The following is a 20548-nucleotide window of genomic DNA, read 5'->3' on the forward strand; positions in this document are numbered from 1 at the left end:
CTCCAGTCATTCCCCTCCAGCTGAATTCAGAGAGTGGCAATAGGTAACTGCCCCTCCTCTCCAAAGACCCTCACCTGCAGGGTCCTACAGGAATCCATACTATCCCTGCTTCTCTTCTATACCAACATGAGACTACTGTGAGAGATAGTGAAATGCCATAGGCTCCAATGCCAACACTCTGCCAATGACACCCAGCTTTATATCTCATTCCCGATGCAACACTGCCGCTAGTAAAATATCAGAATGTGTACAAGCTCTTTAACCTAAAACATTCATCTCCAGCTGGACACAGGGAAGACCAAAGTGATGCTAGTTAGAAAGGAGAAATGGTTTGAATAACTAGCAGAGATACTGTCTCCAACTTACACTCAAGGCATATAACCCCCATTGTTCAAAGTGGTGAGAAGCCTTGGGGTTCTGTTTGACTTTTCACTAAGTTTGGATCACAAAGTAGCATCAGCACCTAAAAATCTTTCATCTCCAACTCTATAGGAAATTTTTTCCCTTTCTCCCAGATGAGGACATGGCCACAGAGTCCATGCATGTGTCACCCTCCAGGCTGGATTACTGTAATTGACTACATCTCAGGTTGCATGTGAAGACAATGGACCATGTTCAAGCTAGTACAGAATGCAGCTGCCTGCGTACTCCATGGGATGGGCAGCTGTGAGTATATCAGGCCCATGCTCAAGTCTCTCTACCCAGTCATCTTCCAAAACCAGCTTAAGGCTTTGGTCCTATTTTTAAAAAGCAATTAATGGATCAAGCCTCAGCTACCTTAAGACTGGAATTCAGTATATAAATTGTGCTAATGTGGGACAATGCAAATCATAAAGTCCAGGATGAAGTATGTGGAGCAGTGAAAGCACTGTTTATTGAGGGGAGCCAGCTACAGGACTATAGAGGAGACCAAGGAAATCCAGAGTGTGACTCATTTAGTAGATGCTGCAAAACCTTCCTGTTCAAAAACACCTTTCCACAATAAAAATGACATCATAAGATTGACAGCCCTGTATACCCAATAAATCCCTACCATCATTTTTTTTAAAAAAGAAAGAGAGCAAATCAATAAAATCTAAAAATTCAAAAAAGAAACTCCCACCCCAAAAAGATGCTTTACCTTGCTCAGGAAGGAGTGCCAGAGGCTCCATGAAGTCCACTAGGGACTTCGCCATTGCTCTTGATTTTACATGGAAAGCACTCAAGGATATTCTTGTAAATAAGAACTCGCTCAGCTTAATGTTTATGAGTAAAAGGGGTCATGAATACCAGCAAAGTTAATAGGTTTGTTTCTATTCTATTTTTTCTGTTATATTAACCCTGCTGGTACTTGTCTCTGGTCACACCTGCTCATCTTTCTCAATATCAGCCTCAGTCTACTGGTCAGCAGCTCTTTTTTGTTTTTCTTTTGAACTTATATGACTTGAGTTCTCCTCTTCGTTATCTTTTTAAACACAAGAAGTCTACTGACAATCTAAGGACAAAGGACACCTGACACACTTGAAGTACATGAGAACAGATGACTATGTTTTTGCTATCTCACTGTAAAATTCCAGACTGGGGATGTTCTGCTTGTCATGCATGGTGGCATCAATGTCTACCCAGAATGACCGACACTACATGAAAATTCACATCATTCAATAAGAAAATTCAAAATTCAATGAAGCCTGTCTCTTTTACTCTGTTTCTGCATATCTTTCCCTTATGTGCTGTTTTAATTCTTCCTAAACCTTAAAATTCAGACTTTTCCTTCCAATTACTTTTAGAAGACCTGTAAGTAACCTGAACCAAAGTAAATAATTTATCTAAACCACTCATCATAAACTTTAGGGTTCAGATAAAATGAGAACCAAGATCCAAACTATGTGATGAAGTGAGCTGTAGCTCACGAAAGCTTATGCTCTAATAAATTTGTTAGTCTCTAAGGTGCCACAAGTACTCCTTTTCTTTCAGCATAGGTGAGAAAGCTACTTTTTGCCTTCATACAATCTCACAGAAATGAACTGGTGAAATCATGGCCCTATGGAAGACAATGGACATTCTTCCATTGATTTCAGCAGGGACAGAATTTCACCCAGTGAGTTTTTATGGGATATATGTGAGTATAGAGTTTGTCCCTTATTAGGAGCTTGTGCAACTGAGGGCAGTTCTGAGCCTTTAACTTGTGTCTGTCATTTATTTTGTCCCTGCTCATATTTTCTCTTTTTGTCTTACCAGTTATCGCTTACATCTAGAGTTTTCTTATTCACACATCACCTGTAGCGTTGGTCTTCCAATAGTGGAACAATTCAACATGCTACTAATAAATAATTATAAAACTAGAGGGTTGCACACTTTATTGCTCATGAAGGCTGAATTATCCAACTGTTTAAATGAAAATGGGTTTTCAGTTTTAAGAGTCATGAGAGAAGGTATTCAGGGGGCAGAATCTTAGCTTGGCTGTCCTCAGAAACTGAGAATGTAGCCACGGAGGCTGAGGCTGGATGAGTGGTGACAGTAATGAATTCTATATTGGAACAGAGTGAGTGAATTTTGTCCCAGCGAACAGACTCTAGAGAAACAATGGACACTTGTCAGGAGTCTACTGAAAGTGTCCATTTGGCTGAAAAGAAATTGGGCAAAGAGATGAAAGCACCAAGGAAATTTGGATCTGAGTAAAGTTGATCGGGATAGTGATATGAAAATATCTTGAAAGAAAAACATGCATACTTCATAAACTTGACAAGTTGCATTCATTGCACACATGAGGCGCTCCTTGCATTTCTTCATACCACCCCCATATTCCTTATGTGCCACCCTCCTATGCCCTTCTATTTCAGGGACTCCCTGAAACCTGATGGGGGCTCTGTGTCCATATCTCCCCTCATTCCCTTACTGCCTCATGCCAGTGGATTTGTGTTTCTCCCTCCTCTCCATGTCATTGTCCACCATTCTCCTACACACACACACCATGGCAGGGGCTCTGTGTACCTCTTTATTCCACCCTTCCCCCATACACCTCGTTTCTCAAAATCATAGAAATATAGGGCTATAAGGGATCTCAAAAGGTCATCTAGTTCAGCCCCCTCTGCTGAGGCAGGACCAAGTAAATCTAGACCATTCCTGACAGGTGTGTGTTCAACCTGTTCTTAAAAACTTCCCATGGTAGGAATTCCACAACCTCTTGTGAAAGCCTACTTCAGGGCTTAACTATCCTTATAGTAAGAATTTTTTCCCTACTATCTAAACTAAATCTCCCTTGCTGCAGATTAAGCCCATTACTTCTACCTTCAATGGACATGGAGAGCAATCAATCATTGTCCTCTTTATGACAGGTTTCAGAGTAGCAGCCGTGTTAGTCTATATTCGTAAAAAGAAAAGGAGGACTTGTGGCACCTTAGAGACTAACAAATTTATTTGAGAATAAGCTTTCGTGAGCTACAGCTCACTTCATCGGATGCATTTGGTGGAAAATACAGAGGGGAGATTGATATACACACACAGAGAACATGAAACAATGGGTTTTATCATACACACTGTAAGGACAGTGATCACTTAAGATAAGCCATCACCAGCAGCGGGGGAGGAGGGGAAAGGAGGAAAACCTTTCATGGTGACAAGCAAGGTAGGCCATTTACAGCAGTTAACAAGAACATCTGAGGAACAGTGGGGGGTGGGCTGGGGTGGGGGGGGGAGAAATAACATGGGGAAATAGTTTTACTTTGTGTAATGACTCATCCATTCCCAGTCTCTATTCAAGCCTAAATTAATTATATCCAGTTTACAAATTAATTCCAATTCAGCAGTCTCTCGTTGGAGTCTGTTTTTGAAGTTTTTTTGTTGAAGGATAGCCACCCTCAGGTCTGTAATCGAGTGACCGGAGAGATTGAAGTGTTCTCCAACTGGTTTTTGAATGTTATAATTCTTGATGTCTGATTTATTCTTTTACATAGAGACTGTCCAGTTTGACCAATGTACATGGCAGAGGGGCATTGCTGGCCCATGATGGCATATATCACATTGGTAGATGCGCGGGTGAATGAACCTCTGATAGTGTGGCTGATGTGATTAGGCCTATGATGGTGTCCCCTGAATAGATATGTGGACAGAGTTGGTAACGGGCTTTGTTGCAAGGATAGGTTCCTGGGTTAGTGGTTCAGTTGTGTGGTGTGTGGTTGCTGGTGAGTATTTGCCCAATGAAGTGAGCTGTAGCTCATGAAAGCTTATGCTCAAATAAATTTGTTAGTCTCTAAGGTTCCACAAGTACTCCTTTTCTTTTTGTCCTCTTTATAACAGCCCTTAACATATTTGAAGACTTATCAGGTCTCCTACAGTCTTTTTTCAAGAATAAACATGTCCAGGTTTTTTTTTTAACCTTTCCTCAGGTTACCTTTTGCCATTTTTGTTGCTCTTCGCTGAACTCTTTCCTGTTTGTTCACATCTTTCTTAAAGTCTGGTGACCTGAATTGGACACAGTACTTTATCTGATGCCTCACCAGTGCTGCTTAGAGCACAACAATTATTTCCCTTTTCTTACATCTGACACTCCTATTAAGAGACCACAGAATGTTATAAGCCTTTTTTTTAAACTGCATCATATTAATGGCTCATATTCAATTTGTGATCCACTATAATCTCCAGATTCCTTTCCTCAATAAAGCTGCCTAACTAGTTATCCCCCACTTTGTAATTGTGCATTTGAATTTTCTTTCCTAAAGAAATACTTTGCACTTGTCTTTAATGAATTTCATCTTGTTGATTTCAGACCAATTCTCCAATTTATCAAGGTCATTTTGAATTCTATTCCTGTCCTCCTAAGTGCTTGGAATTTTATGAAAATTTTAGCTTGGTGTCATCTGCAAATTTTATGAAAATACTCTCCACTCTCTTATTCAAGTTGCTAATGAAAATATTGACTAGTAGTGGGCCCAGGACAGACCCCTTTGAGACCCCACTAGATACATTCTCCAAGTTTGAAAGAGAACCATTGTTAACTATTCTTTGAGTATGGCCTTTCAACCAGTTATGCACACACCTTATAGTAATTTAATCTAGATCACATTTTCCTAGTGTGTTTATGAATATGTCATATGGGACTGTGTCAAAAGCCTTAGTAAATCAAGATGTATCATGTCTATAGCTTCCTCCTATCCACTTAAGTCAATAATCCTGTCAAAGAAGGAAATTAGGTTGGTTTGTTCTTGATATATCCATGTTGGGTACTACTTACTTATCTATTATCCTCTAGGTGTTTAAAAACTGATTGTCTAAAAATTGTTGTAGTATCTTTCCAAGTACTTAGTTAGTCTGACTGGTCTATAATTCTCTGGTCCTCTATCTTTTTTAAAGTACTGTGTTTGCCCTTCTCCTTTCACTTGGGACCTCATCCATCCTCCATGAGTTCTTGACAATAATTGCTAACAGTTCTGAGATTACTTCAGCTAGTTTTTTAAATACCCTAGGATGAATTTCATCAGACCCTGTCAACTTGAATACATCTCACTTACCTAGTTATTCTTTAACCTATTCTTTCCTTATTTTGGATTGTGATCCTTCCCCTTTGTTGTTAATATTATTTCTGTTACAAATCTTGCCACAATTAACACTTTTAGTGAAGATTGAAGCAAAAATAGGCATTCTTGGTATCATCTGGTATTAGCTCTCCTTCCCCACTAAGTAGTGGGTCTACACTTTTCTTCATCTTTATCTTGCTCTTAATGTATTTACACAAACTTTTCTTATTGCCTTTGTTAGGATATAGATATTCAGGCCTGTATGTAAAGGCCTATACTCTAAGAATTGAGGTGTATTCTTATCACTTGGCTAGTTATAAAGGTATAAAAGAAAGAATCAAAATCACTGTCTGCCAGTGTAAGAGCCTTCTGAAGTGAGCTGTAGCTCACGAAAGCTTATGCTCAAATAAATTTGTTAGTCTCTAAGGTGCCACAAGTACTCCTTTTCTTTTTGTGAATACAGACTAACACGGCTGCTACTCTGAAACTTCTCTTATTGTGACAGTCTGAGGCCCTGTTCTTAGGCTAAGGCCTTTGGCTAAGCAGCAGAGGCAGCCATAAGCTGGGAAGCGACTGGTCACATCCTCGCATTCCAAACTAGTCACATTGAAATAAGGTGCTATTGGGCTGTTAGGAATACAATCCTGTCCTGATAATGCCTATTGTCTCCAGAGAAAGGGAAGTGCCTAGAAGATGTAAAAGGAAACTTAGTTTGATAGCATTCTGTCTGGCAAGAACTCACTTATCAATAGCTGGGATGTGAAATCCTCATTTCTGTGTTTGTTCTATCACTGTAGTCCCCATTTCCCTATTATTTGTCTGCATAATCTGTGTCTGGTTCTGTGATTGTTCCTATCTGCTGTATATTTAATTTTGCTAGGTGTAAACTAATTAAGGTAGTGGGATATAATTGGTTAAATAATCATGTTACAATATGTTAGGATTGGTTAGTTAAATTTCAGTAAAATGATTGGTTAAGGTATAGCTAAGCAGAACTCAAGTTTTACTATATAGTCTGCAGTCAATCAGGAAGTGGGTCGGGGTGGGGAAATTGGAATCATGTTTTGCTAAAGGGGGAAATGGGAACAGGGAATGGGGGTGGGGAATTGTAATCATGTTTTGCTAAGGGAGGGAATGGGAACGGAATGGGGGTGGGAAAATTGGAATCATGTTTTGCTAAGTGGGGGGGAATGGAACGGGGATACAGGTAAGGCTCTGTGGTGTCAGAGCTGGGAAGAGGGACACTAAGAAAGGAAACTGGAATCATGCTTGCTAGAAGTTCACCCCAATAAATATCGAATTGTTTGCACCTTTGGACTTCACGTATTGTTGCTCTCTGTTCATGCGAGAAGACCAGGGAAGTAAGTGGGTGAAGGAATATGCCCCCTAACAGCCTTTTATGTCCCTTACTAGTTGTAACTTGAAACTCATGTTGTGGTTTAGCCTTTGTGATTTTGTCCCTTCATGCTTGTGCTGTTGTTTTTTGTACTGGTTGGAGGTACCATTAAAAACAACTAAATATAAAGGCCCTAAAATTGAAGCATCTCTCAAAATACAATCACAGGAAAATTTCTGACAAAGCTCCTTTGTAACAATTCAATTCAACACAATTCAAAACAACAATTCAAATTAGTGTGAATTATTCTTGTTTTACAGAACAAGTTGATTTGGAATATGTAAGTAAAAGCTACGCAAACACGTACTAATAAATATAACCCCTCCCCACCCTTTTTCTGGCAAAATTCAGGGCAGGCAAACTCAAAAGCAACACGACTCAAACTACATAACCAGCAAGAAAAAATACAGATGTTTGGTAATTGAAGCTAATATACGTGTAATGTATGGGTTACCTAAAATCCAAGGGTTGATGTGCTAAAATCCAATTGGAAAAAGATTAAACAATCTGTAATGTAGAAATATATAAAAGACCTAAGTGAATAAGTGGGCCCAAACTGGACAAATACCAGATCAGAAACTAAAAAATGGGACTGAAGGACCAGATCAAGGGATCAGATAAGGCGGCGACTATCATGGAAGATGAAAGAACTTCTCTATGTCCCAGAATGTGATAACTTGGGCCCATTTATCAATTCAGTCTTGTCCATTATTATAATTGTGTTTTTTTGCATAAATGTATGTCCAGACGCTATAAGTGACAATAACTCCATCTGACAGCATAAAAATAAAGGAAAAAATTGATTAATTTTAAATTAGGTGGATTTATGACTCAGGTTCCCAACTTTTTATGCCTAATAATACTCACCCTTAGCAATTTGCCCATGTTTCCACTTTTTGTGTGATTCCTTTTGGATTTTCAGGTCACTGAAGAGCTCTTGATGGAGCTATACTGGCCTCTCATTGTTCTTCTTATCTTTCCTTTGCATCAGGATAGTTTGCAGTTGTGTCTTTACAATTGTGTCTTTGAGAAACGGAGCTCTCCTGAGCTCTTATCCCTGCGATTTTCTTCCCATGGGACTTTATCTGCCAGTTCTCCAAATCTGTTGATGTGACAAGGTCCTAAGCAGAAAACTGCTTAGCCAACCCTCTGTCACTCCAGCTCCAGTTAAGGGAGGTGAATTGGAGCTGGGTAGATCACCTGGGCCTGATTGGGAAAGCTGGTACAGCTGCTGCGTCATCAGCCTGGGGCTGGATAAAAGCCCCGGGGAAGGAAGCCAACGGAGAAGCTGGAAAGAGGGAAGCTGCACTACAGAAAAGGCAGTGAGGAGAAGCAGAGAGAGATAGCTTGCCACCTCTCTCCTGCTGGTGGACTGTAAGAAGGGGACTATATATATGGTGGAAAGGTGGTGGGAACACAACCTGTAAATAAAAGTACCAGGTGAGCACTGCACCAAGGTCTCTGTGTGACTTTCTCAGCCCAGTGGGGGCAGGAACCAGCGGGGACCCTGCAGGGACCCAGTTACAGACTAATTTTGCTTTTTTGAAGTCCACTGTCCTTATTCTGCTGCTCTGATTGCTTCTTTTCCTTAGAATCAAGAAACCTCTCATTTCATGATCACTTTCAGCAACATTGCCTTTAACCTTCAGTTTCACAACCATTTCATCCCTGCTAGGCAGAATCAAGTCCAAAATGGTTGTCCCCCTTATTACTTCATTCACCTTCTGAAACAAGAAGTTGTTCCCAGTATATTCCAAGAATTTATTTTCCCCTTCCCACCATGTCAGGGTATCCGTGTGCCTCCTGTTCCTCATTCTTCCCCAAAAGCCATGCTCCCTAAGTCTTCACCTCATTCCAGAAGCTCTATGTGCCTCACAATTTCCCATTTTTTCCTTCCCCACCAAGCCAGGGTTCTGTGTGCCCGCTCTGTTGTCTGCTTGTCAGTGAAGAAGATAAAACAGATGAATTCATGTAGGGATTTGTTTTTCTGTCAGTCACCCCATGTTTTTTTTTATCACCCACGCTTAAAAAACCTGAGTACAAAATACGGAGTGTGACCATTTATGATAAGCAAACTGGATACCCTGAAATCAATGAAACATGGAATACTTCAGGGTTCATGAGTAGCAACTGTTTTATATTTTATTGAATATATTTTTATAACCTTGCCTTTAAACAAATAAACACACAATGCATTCATTTTATGTTTGTTTGTTTGTTTAAATTGCCCAGCTGCCTTCCTTAGACAACACATTTTTATGGATGTGCATTAATAGAGATGGTTGAAAAAAATTAAACAACAATTTTCCATCAGAAAATGTTATTTAATTGAAATTGAAGCATTTTGTGAGACAATGTCAATTTTGACTAACTTTTGAATGGAAAAAGATCTGAACTAATTGTTTTGACCTTCTCATTCATCTCAGTAATGTTAACATTTTGTTCAATAAGGTTTATTTTTTCTTTATTACTTTGATTAATTTCATATAAACATACATATTATATTAAATATTAATATTAATTTTAATATGATGTTCGTTTATAACGTGGTGTTTTAAAAATAAGTATATAAAATATTTAATACAGTCTGTTTTGAAATTATCAGGATTATTTTTTTTATGTTACAGTTTAAGAATCTTTATTTCAAGGGAAACCTGCAAACTTTGTTTCAAATTGGAAAAGAAAATGCATGTCAAAATGCCAGATTTCCCATGAAACAGAAAATCCAGTTTCTGACTAGCTCTATGCACTAAGATGACAAATTAAGTGCACAACAGTCTACATAGTTTCTGGCAGCCTGGTAAACTTCTAAACAGAACCTGCATATTTTTGGAATTGTTTTTCTGAAAATTATTAATTTTACGTCTGACGCTTTTCCTTTGACTTAAAATTTTTAAAGTCATGTAAGTGACTGAGAAGCCTAAGTCCTATTTCCATTAGAGATTTATCTATCTAGGCATATAGATCTCACTTTAAGTTAATAGAACATAGGTTCCAAAGTGCCTAATTCACTTTGAAAATGGGACTTAGGCTCCTAAGACACCTACATGCTTTTGAAAATGTTGCCTATGATTTATAATTATGCTTCTCTTCTTCCTATTCTTATTTTGTCTTCTTTTTGTCTCTACTCTGACATGACACTTTATTTAATCTTATTCCTCTTCCCCTCCATGCTCATTTTCCTCTCCTTATATATTATTTTTCCCCCTCTTAACCTCACACTCTCCATCTTTTCTTGGCATTCTTTTTTGTTTTCCAGTAGTAGGTGATACTCCAAGTACTGCCAGCCATGGAGGGAACTAATTCATCACCTTCTGATGACATCCGCTTCCAAAGTACCAATTCAGTGTGCTCAAAGTCAGGCACACTGAAACTAGTAACAGGAGACTTTAAAAAACTGATTCTTTGGGTTCCCTTCACCTCTTGTTATGCCAAATAAAAATGAGGAAAATCCCTTCAAAACTACAGGGACTTTCATGCACAAAGCTCATATGCATATCAAGGCCCCTTTATGTTTCCCTTTGGTTTAGGACAGGCCCTATCACTATGGTGCATTCATTGCTACCATATTTGTGAAGTTTCTTTCTTTCAGTTTACCCACTATGCCAACTTTTGCATTTATCCAACTGTGTAAGACATTCCCGATACACCTCAGATAGATGGGGGCTGCATCCCCACTGTAGTCCCCCCTGATGCTAGCAAAACAAATCATTAAACATAATTTTGAGACATTTAAAAATAACCAGTTTAGTGGAAGACTTAATCAAACATGGCTCATTTTAACTTTCTGACGAAGATAGCTTTCATTATACTTATAAATTAGAGCAGGTTGAAATTTTTTGACCAAAAGATTTTCCTGATGAAATATACCATTTTGTGGGATTTCCTAAATTTCCTCATGATGTGTAGGTATACAAGGCCTTTGAAAGTCCAATTCATTGAAAGTTAATGGGAGTTGGACACCTAATTCCCATAGGTGTTTTTGAAAATCAGGGAAACCTCTTCAAAAGATCTGATCCAAAGCCCCTGAATTCAGTAAAAGTATTTTAATTAATTTCAATGCACTTTTTCAATTTCCCTGAGAATGAGCATGCTAAGGGTTAAGTAGGGAAACCAAAAATCTGTCTCTTTTAGCAAGTTAGGTTATGCCCTATAAGGAGACCACATTAATGTTCTTGGAGGTGATTACTGATGTTGTAAAATATTAAGCAAAATATATATAATACAATGTGACATGTGAGGGTGCAAATTTAAATGAAAGCAGAGCTCATATATTGTTTTTACATTGTACCTGCCAATCAAGCAGAAACTTCATGAACAACCGAGAAGCAATTTTCAATCGTACTGTATATCACGTAGGTCAGGTACTTTTATGTAAATGTCTTTCACTCGGGTGTTTAAATTTCAATAAAAATGTAACTATAAAAAGTGTGGCTTTTATTTCTCCTCCTCTCTCTAATTCATCCTGAGTTTTGGAGAACAAGTGTTTTATTGAGCTTGACACCTAAAAGGGGCACTGTTTTAAAAAGGTGTTAAAAGAAAAGCCACATATGTTTTGAATAACAGCAGCATTGCAGCAGATTTCCCTGCACCCCCTTTCTTTCCTGCAAATTGGGGCTCACAGAGCTGTTTTGAGTAGGTTAGCTTGAGTTCATCTGAATTCTTAAAATCACTGGATGGGATTTTCCACACCTTATTGTTGGGAGTAGCATAGTCACTTTCAGCATTTTCTATTGTGTGTTTGTTTTTTGTTGCTTTTTGCCTGTAGAAGATTCTTTTGCCCATTCAGTCTGTAATGCAGGACAGTACCTAAGCCTGTTCTTATAAGATATAAGAATTACAGAGATCATCTTATTGTGAGAAATATTATTTTTCTCTTCTTATTGGTTTCTCTTAAGATAGTGTATTTTTCTTAAATGGACCAGCAGGAAGTTTGTAGCTGTTGCTTAAACTTTTATTATATTTACTATGTTGAGGGATTCATCATTTTTTCCCCTCCAGGTTGTTTAGTCAGTGTTGATTTGTGTGGAGACTTTTCCTCTGGTGCTGCTAGGGGATTTTTGCCAGCTCTGGCTCCTAGGAAGGAAAAATCACCCAGCTAGCAAAAGTATCTGAATTAATTTCTCTACCTTGAATTGGGTGGGAAAGATCTCAGCTAAAAGTTTGATTCCTGGGGTTAATCCCTTTTGCCTATAGTTATCTTTGATAGGACAACTTCAGCTACTGCCCAAACTAAAGAAATTACCCTCTTTGTAGTGCAAAATTCAAATACAAAATGAATCCAAAAATTGATGGGCTCCTTTAACAAATGCAAAATGTGAATGATCAGCAAACCAATTACAGAATAATTATCCTAAAACTCTGGAACAATTAGTGAAAGACATGAGAAATTTCAAAATAATGTGCAATTCTCTGGTAAGCTATAATGTTATTTTGCATAAGTTGCATAAGTTGGAGTCTCTGAAAATAAGTCTTCCATATAAAATATTTATAGAGTTAAAAGAAGGTTTCAGGCTATACTAGATTATATAGCCATGCTGGGGAGCAAGGGAGGGTAGTCTGGAGCCTGGTCTACACTTGAAAGTTTTGCTGGTTTGTCTGGGTTGGTTAGGAGAATGGGGGGGAAGGGGGATCACCCTTCTAACCAAAATAGCTGTGCTGGAAAAAGCCCTAGTGTAGATGCAGTTATACCAGCAAAACTGTCTTTTTTGCTAGTATAACTAATTCCATTTGTGAAACTGGTATAAACTGTAAAAGAACTCTTGCTTGTCTAAATTGTGTCTCTTCTAGTATAGCTATCTTGGAAAACCCATTCTAGGCTAGGGCAGAAGTAGTTAGCCGGTATTTGTTCACCCTCGCCCCAATCCCACAACTTGGGGAAATTGTCAGGGAGTGGGCAGATAGGGAACACCCATACAGCACAAGTGAGCCAGGGGAGAACAGGTGGCAATTGATTGCTGATATAGGCTAGTTGAAAATTATTCTTTCTCCAACCCAAAGGGGAACTAGGAAAGGAACTGTGTCTCAGAAGGGGTGTATCTGAATCACAGTGCCTCCGGGGTCAAATCATGGGAGATGCATCTTACACACCACCTCAGGGTTCGGTCTAAAGACATAAACTAGCCCTTTAAGTGTAGTAATGGTGATAATAAAATAATTAATTATTATTATCTAGCTCTTGTATAGCACTTTTCATAAGCAAATCTCAAAACACTTTACGTTACACAGAGAGAGGAAGTGACTTGCCCAAATATCCTCAGCAGGCTAATGGTAGAATCCTGGTCTCCTGAAGCCCAGTTCAATGCTTTATCCACTAGGCCATTGTTGGAGTATGTAAAATAAATACATATTCTTAGGGTTTGGAAGAGGCCAACAAGTTTTACACACTGTTTCATCCTTTAATAACTGAGATTGAGATTTCTTGATGTAACATCTTAAGACTTTTTGATGAGCATTCTGAGTAAACTACATATTCCTTTGACATCCTAAATTGACTACAAGAGTTGATTTCCTTCATTGCATAATATGAAATATGTTTGTAAGATATTGTTCAATAAATTAGTGTCTTCTGTATGTCTTATTTGTTAAAAGTTATAAATAAAGTGTTAAACACATTTTTTCAGTTTAAAAATAACTATTTTAGTTTTCTTAATAATAAACAATCAATATTTATATACAGGGGCAGATTTCCAAAACAGTTCAGCATGGCTGGCTGATAAGCACTTTGAAAAACCTGGCCCTTATTTAGGTTCTTAAATGGGAACTTAGCTCTCTTGAAAATGGGCCTAATAATATATTTCATCCCTAAGGATTTAGAGGCATTTAACAGATGACATACAGGAATCAATTTGATAATTCTCCAACACACAGCAAACACTAAGGGAATAGTTTAGGAAAAGAAGCAGAGAATAATACGGTATCCAATTGAAAGTTCCTGAGAATTTAGGTAATCAGAATTAATTGGAATTTGGCCGGCACAGCAGGGTTAGTACCTCTATTGTTGCAAAAATTACCCTGGGATTTTTAACGTTCAGTGTTATGTCTTATTGAAATGGTAGTCCAATACCTTCTCTCCATCACCTGCATCAGACTACAACAAAGGGCTTTTATTTTGTTTTATATACAGAAAGTTATTGGTAAGAAACTAGTTAACATTTCCCATGGAAATTATCCACTTGAACATGTGTGCCATGTAAACTATGTTGAAGTTCTAAGCCACAGAGCAATTTACAACCATTCATTAATTATCAGTAAGATTTAATGGAAATCAATACTACTTTGAAGTGATGAAAAAATCAGTAAGTTCCAATTCTGCACTTGACTTCATTATCAGTAACTTAAATCAATAAGCAAACTTTAAAAGTTCATTTGTCTTTAATATGCACAAAAGATTGAGAGGAAAAAAACCTAGTAGAGCCAAAGAAATCCAATTAATTTCCATCATTTTTGTCATTTATCAATAGCAGCACGGTGCCTGTCCTATTTCAGAGAAGCTGACACTGGTGTTCTCTCAGTGCCTCTTCTAAAGATACTAAAAGCCATTGATATGTATACAGCAGTGTACAAAAACTCTCCATCACCAGACAGGGTTTTCCTCTTAATGCCTCTGCATCGCTCTCATTAACAGCTAATTGCAGTTACAAGGGGAAAATAAACCCCAAAGCATTATCTAAATGCAGTCCAGAAAACATTAAACAGTTCTATTCAGTTACTTAATGTTTTCATTGTTACTGTACATTTGAAAGCTGATATTTTTGCTAAATAAAATAAGAGATTTAATTCCTCTTATATTTCCACTGGATTTCATATTTGGTGCCAGTCACAGGTGAGCAACTTAGAAGAATGGGTGGTCACAGTCTGCATTCAGAACACCTATGCACACATATCACTGAGAGCTAATTTTTCATAAGCAAACTAATAAAAGCCAAAGACTGCAGAATTATAGGACATATAGTTCTCAATGGCAGCAGGTTTCTGCAACACCTTGCTACTAAAACATTTATTTCACAAATGTAAGACAAGTATGTAGAGGGATACAAGTAGTCTGTCACATTTCCATGTTAATATTGAGTGAGATGATGTGTTTTAAATGTACAGGCATTTGTCAGTATTTTTGAGATTCCATATGTACAGTCTAATCTTTCAAGGATAATAGTTAAACTATGACATTTTCATAAACCAGCATAATAAACTGTCCATTCTTTCTTTATCAGTTTATATGTTGAATGTGGCAGTGCTGGTAGCATTTTCACCTCTAGAAGGGAAAGTTCTGGTTGAAGCCCTACATCAAACGATGAGCTCATACACAGTGCTGATAATATAGTCCAACACTAATGGCAGATTTTGTATTGTTAGGCCCTGACCCTACAATTATTTTCGCATGTGCTTAACTTTATGCAAAGTAAGTAGTCTCATTGAAATCAATGGAACTATTTTCATAAAGTTAAGCAGGTGAGTATATTTTTAGCAGGATTGGGGCCTTAGAAGTGATATCCTCTGCATGGCATGTTAAGCCAGCATCCTTTGTTTGGCTGTACCAAAAAAAGGACAGGAGGCATTTGATGTGGTTTTAATCAGACCACAACTTTATTATTAGATGTCTGGGACTACCTGGCAGATAAAAGTGTACAGTACAGGTAACTCCATGTTCATTCAGTATCCACTGGGGAGCTTTTGTCAGCCCCCTCTTTTTCCATCCAGGTCCCCCAGCCAACCCATTGCTGGGACCTTATCTCCACCCTCGAACCAGGGTCATGGTGGACTATAAGAAACAGGGTTTGGCTTCTTGCTATACATATCATAGGAACCCCAAACTTGGGCCCCATTCTGCTCCTTTAACAGACACCTCCTTTTTAAGTCCTTACCAAGCCCTTTATCCAGTCACTGTGTACCTTCCCTATGGAGCACTGGCACTGGACATCCGCCTCACCCCTATATAATGAGTTGTGACATCATAACCTAACACCCTTCCCTACTCACCTTAACAAAGCCCTCCCTGAAACCATTGAGGGAAAGATGAACCTCTTAACCTCCCCCCCACCACACACACTCCATCTTATTCAACATGGGAGGTGAGGGAAAAATTCCTTCCCAGCCCACCTAGAAAGCAGTAGCTAGCACAATGCCCACAGCAGGTCCTCAGCAAACCTGGTATTTTGCCACCTCCAACTGGGAGGGAGAAGGTTTGCTGCTTTACCTGTGTGACGTTATTGACATAATCTCTAACCGTATAGTTCACTGTTGCAACCACTGTTATATATTTGCAGCAAATATTGTACAAAGGTTGTCGTGTGAGGTGTCTATGGGAAGATTATGATTTGCTGGTTATAATTATCTATCGGTATATGTGTATCATTTTTGTAGTTGAAGTTATGAATACTGGCTCTATACTGTCTGTATTTCAAACTTATGTTATGCTTCTGGGTGACATCCCAGACAAGTTGATGTTAGCTCTGCCTAGCCTACTTGATGGACCATTAAGAACCATCAGCTATACAATTGATCCATTGAGAGAAGGCAGACACACCTTGTGACTCAGCAAGATATGCAGGGACCTACCTATGGACAGAACACTAAGGTTTTTCGATGCCATGTGCCGAATGCTTGTCTTTGGAACAAAGAAAGAGAGGCCACATGACAAGACTGCTGCATCTTGTCCCATCTGGTCTTCAATCCTGCTTCATACCTTTAGAGGGACTTTGCTACAAACTGAAGCTTTGAACAAAGGATTGAATGACCCATCCCAGGTGTGGATGTACACCAGAGACTTGATTTGAACCTGCAGCTTATTCCATCATTGCTACAAGCTGGAACCAAGAACTTTGCCATTACCATATGTAACTGATTCCATTTAACCAATTCTTGCTCTCATCTATATCTTTTTTGTTTTATGAATAAACCTTTAGATTTTAAATTCTAAAGGATTGGCAACAGCGTGATTTGTGGGTAAGATCTGATTTGTATATTGACCTGGGTCAGGGGCTTGGTCCTTTGGAATCAGGAGAACCTTTTCTTCTTTTACTGGGGTATTGGTTTTCATAACCATTTGTCCCCATAACGAGTGGCATTGGTGGTGATACTGGGAAACTGGAGTGTCTAAGGGAATTGCTTGTGTGACTTGTGGTTAGCCAGTGGGGTAAAAGCAAAGTTGTCTCTGTCTGTCTGGTTTGGTTTACTTAGGTGTGCAAAGGAACCCCAGCCTTGGGCTGTAACTGCCCTGTCTTAAGCAATTTGTCCTGAATTGGCACTCTCAGTTGGGTCCACAACGGGCAGCATCGTTACAGCCTGATCTGGGGAAAAGTGACTTCTCCAACTAGTCTTGCTTTTTTTTAACTCTCTAGCACTTCTGGTCCCTGGGGATGAGTCAGCATTGCCAAACTGACTCACTCCCTTTTTTGAAGCATCCCTCTGAGCCTCTCCCCTCCGTGACCATAAAGCACTATTCTCTTTCCCCAGGCAAGCCGGACAGCTCCCTGCCCCCTGCTTAAACATGTGGTACAATCATTCTGATTATTTAAGTCATTCTGCGGGTGGAAGTTAGCATGGGTTTGAGTCAACATTGCATTGTTTCAGTTTTACACCACTGTAACTCCATCAAGTCACTGGAGAAACGCAGTGATGAATCCAGCCCCAGTTAGCATTTAAAGACAAATTAGAGAATAATTCCACCCACCAAGATTGCATCTACTATAGGGGAAAAAGAGACTGCCAACCCATTCCCCATCTCAGTCCTCACAGGTAGAAGGACTATACAGTTCCTATCTTAGAGGCTACATCTGGAGTGAAAAGCAAGGGCACATTTGTCGGAACTGAGTGTTTTTAGAGAGTGGCTGAGTTGGTTTGTTGAAAGGCTGGTACAGGAAATATTTGAAGTCGTGGTCAGTTTGTTGTCAGGGTATTTAGGTAAGGGTGGTTTTAAGGAAATGTTGAAGCTGGTTTTCTGGGCTTAGGGGAAAGATTGGAAGGAATTGATTCATGTCATATGATTTGCTGGGAGAGGTGGAGGGGGCATTGTATGGTGTGACTATACAATACAAGAAGAAATAAACTTATGAAAAATGTAAACTTTTAATGTACTTTTATGAGTCTTGACAATCCACTAAATAATAGAAAATACATTCTTCACATCTCAGAATTCAAAACAGCCATTGAACTCAGATATGAGTCTTTTATTGAGTGAATGTAAAACAGTCCACATAAGCTTCCAGAAGAATGCTCAAGCAGAACAATGTCATCATGTTAGTACATGGACCCCTCAAGTGCGAGGATGCAGACACAAATGGCTGCATTTAGATTAGAAGTTTTAAAACATTGTAAAGTGAGAGAAGGAAAACTCTGTTTCAAAAAGGCTAAAACTTATTTTTAAAAATCTGTTTCTTGAAAGCTTTTCAGTGCACTACACTAAATTAACTGAAAAATATATACACTTCACACAGTCTACAATCTCTCACACAATAAACTAACATTAACCATTAAAGCTGTTTGGGAAAATTTTCTACAAAATGTTTTTGTTGATTCATCAAAACTGAAACTTTTCATGGAAAGGGTCAGTTATATCAAATTTTCATCTTGAAAACTTTTTGAAAGAAAACAGGTTAAAATTATCAAAATATTTCTTACCTACATTTTTTAAATGAAAAATTCCCGTTTTCAAATTCAAAACAAGTTTTCATTTCAAAATGTAAGCTAATTATAGTTTAAATAAATAAATAAATCGTTAAAATCAAAATGGAACATATCAAAGTTATCAATTCAAAATGTCTAGACTGACCAATTTTCTTCAGATTTTGGTTTGTTAAAAATTTTGATATTTCTACTTTTCATCCAATTTGGGAAAGGAAGATCTTTTCTGTATCTCAAAAATTTTCATGGGATGGAAAACTCTACTAACCACTTCATTCCCATATATTTCAGCCAAAGTCATCTCTATTTGCATAATATAAATATGGACAAAACCTTACTACCACCAAAATTTCCAGAAGGCAAACCCAAATAGATAGCACATACTCTCAGCTTTTATAAACCAGCATAACTCCATTGACTTCTGAGGACCTATGCTGATTTACAGCAACAGAGGTTCTAAGCTATACACTTCATGTGATTTACTGGGTAAAATTCTTCTATTGGTTATACTTATGATATTGAAATCAAAATTTGGCCCAGGGTATATAGTGTTCCCTAGGTGTATTGCTATGACTGTTAATATTTATCACTCGTGCAAAACTTAGAGTAATTTGTGTCGTATTATCCGGTGTTTGGGACCTAACCCACATTATTCATGGAAGTTAACCACCCTGCTCAGAAATGCCCTAACTCTGATAGATGCATGTTTCATTTCTTCCCCACTTCAATAATGAAAGTAGGGAGCAGAGCAGGAAGAGAGCTATGCTAGGAAAATTTCTCCTATAGCAAAATCCTCTGTCATGCCCCTGACAGATATGGGAATGGTTCTGGTAATGTATATGTGCTCATTTAAGGTCCAATCCAATTCCCACTGAATTTAATGGGAATCCTTACATTGAGTCCAATGGGCACAGGATTGGACCCTTAGCTTGTTCTCATTTTCCACCAGCTCAGATTTTCCTTTGGGTCACCAGTTTGCTGGAATTTACCAAAGGAAGGACAAGGCACTGCTTTCTCTAAAAGCAATAGGGCCAGAGAGATAGATCCTGAAAAGAGGAATATTCAAGGATACATGGGTATTCTATTTTTTTCTTAAATTAAAGACAGTGTTGTCCACATTAGCACATGCTGATCAGTGGTGGATTACCATATGTGCTGACTGGGCCCGTGCCCAGGAGCCCTGGCCAAATTGGGGGCCCCCGCAGGAGCGCCAGCACCTTGGCCCGGCCTACTGCTCCTTCCCCCCCCCCCCGGCCCTGCTCCTCCTCTTTTCCCTCAGACCCCACTCCCTGCCAGGCCAGAAGATGGAGTTGTGGTAGGGAGAGTGTATTCCCCCCCGCCCTCCTCTGTGTGCAAGTAAGTGAGCCGCTCACCCGAGCCCGGTGCAAAGCTGTCCCAAGCCCCTCTTCCTTACCCCCCTCTCACCCCCCTGCGCCCACCCATGCAGGGGTAAACATGGTAGCAAAATTTGGAGATGATACAAAACTACTCAAGATAGTTAAGTCCCAGGCAGACTGTCAAGAGCTACACAAAAACAAAAAAGATTGGGGACCCCAGTCTAGGGTGACCATACGTCTGAAGAATATCAGAATGGCCATACTGAGTCAGACCAAAGGCCCATTGAGCCCAGTATCCTCTCTTCCAACTGTGGCCAATGCCAGGTGCCCCAGAGGGAATGAACAGAGCAGGTAATCATTAAGGGATCTATTCCCTGTCGCCCATTCCCAGCTTCTGGCAAACAGAGTCTAATGACACAATCCCTGCCCATCTTGGCTAATAGCCATTGATAAACCTATCCTCCATGAACTTATCTAGTTCTTTTTTGAACCATGTTATAGTCTTGGCCTTCACAACATTCTCTGGCAAGGAGTTTCACAGATTGAATGCGCTGTGTGAAAAAATAGTTCCTTTTCTTTTAAACCTGCTGCCTATTTATTCCATTTAGTGACTCCTAATTCTTGTGTTATGAGAAGGAGTAAATAACACTTCCTTATTTACTTTCTCCACACCAGTCATGATTTTATAGATGTCTATCATA

The 20548-nt window shown here is 38.9% G+C and overlaps 1 long non-coding RNA gene across 1 annotated transcript; it reads right to left on the reverse strand.

Annotated features, from left to right (window-relative positions):
• Positions 1-5612: 5612 nt before the first annotated feature.
• Positions 5613-19807, reverse strand: LOC122459665. The gene is made up of 3 exons (XR_006280487.1): positions 19797-19807; positions 7733-7741; positions 5613-5724 (listed from the first exon to the last, which is right to left on the reverse strand). It is a non-coding gene; the product is annotated as an uncharacterized LOC122459665 (long non-coding RNA).
• Positions 19808-20548: the final 741 nt, after the last annotated feature.

This window comes from Dermochelys coriacea, chromosome 3, assembly GCF_009764565.3.
Source record: "Dermochelys coriacea isolate rDerCor1 chromosome 3, rDerCor1.pri.v4, whole genome shotgun sequence".
Classification (NCBI taxonomy): Eukaryota; Metazoa; Chordata; order Testudines; family Dermochelyidae; genus Dermochelys; species Dermochelys coriacea.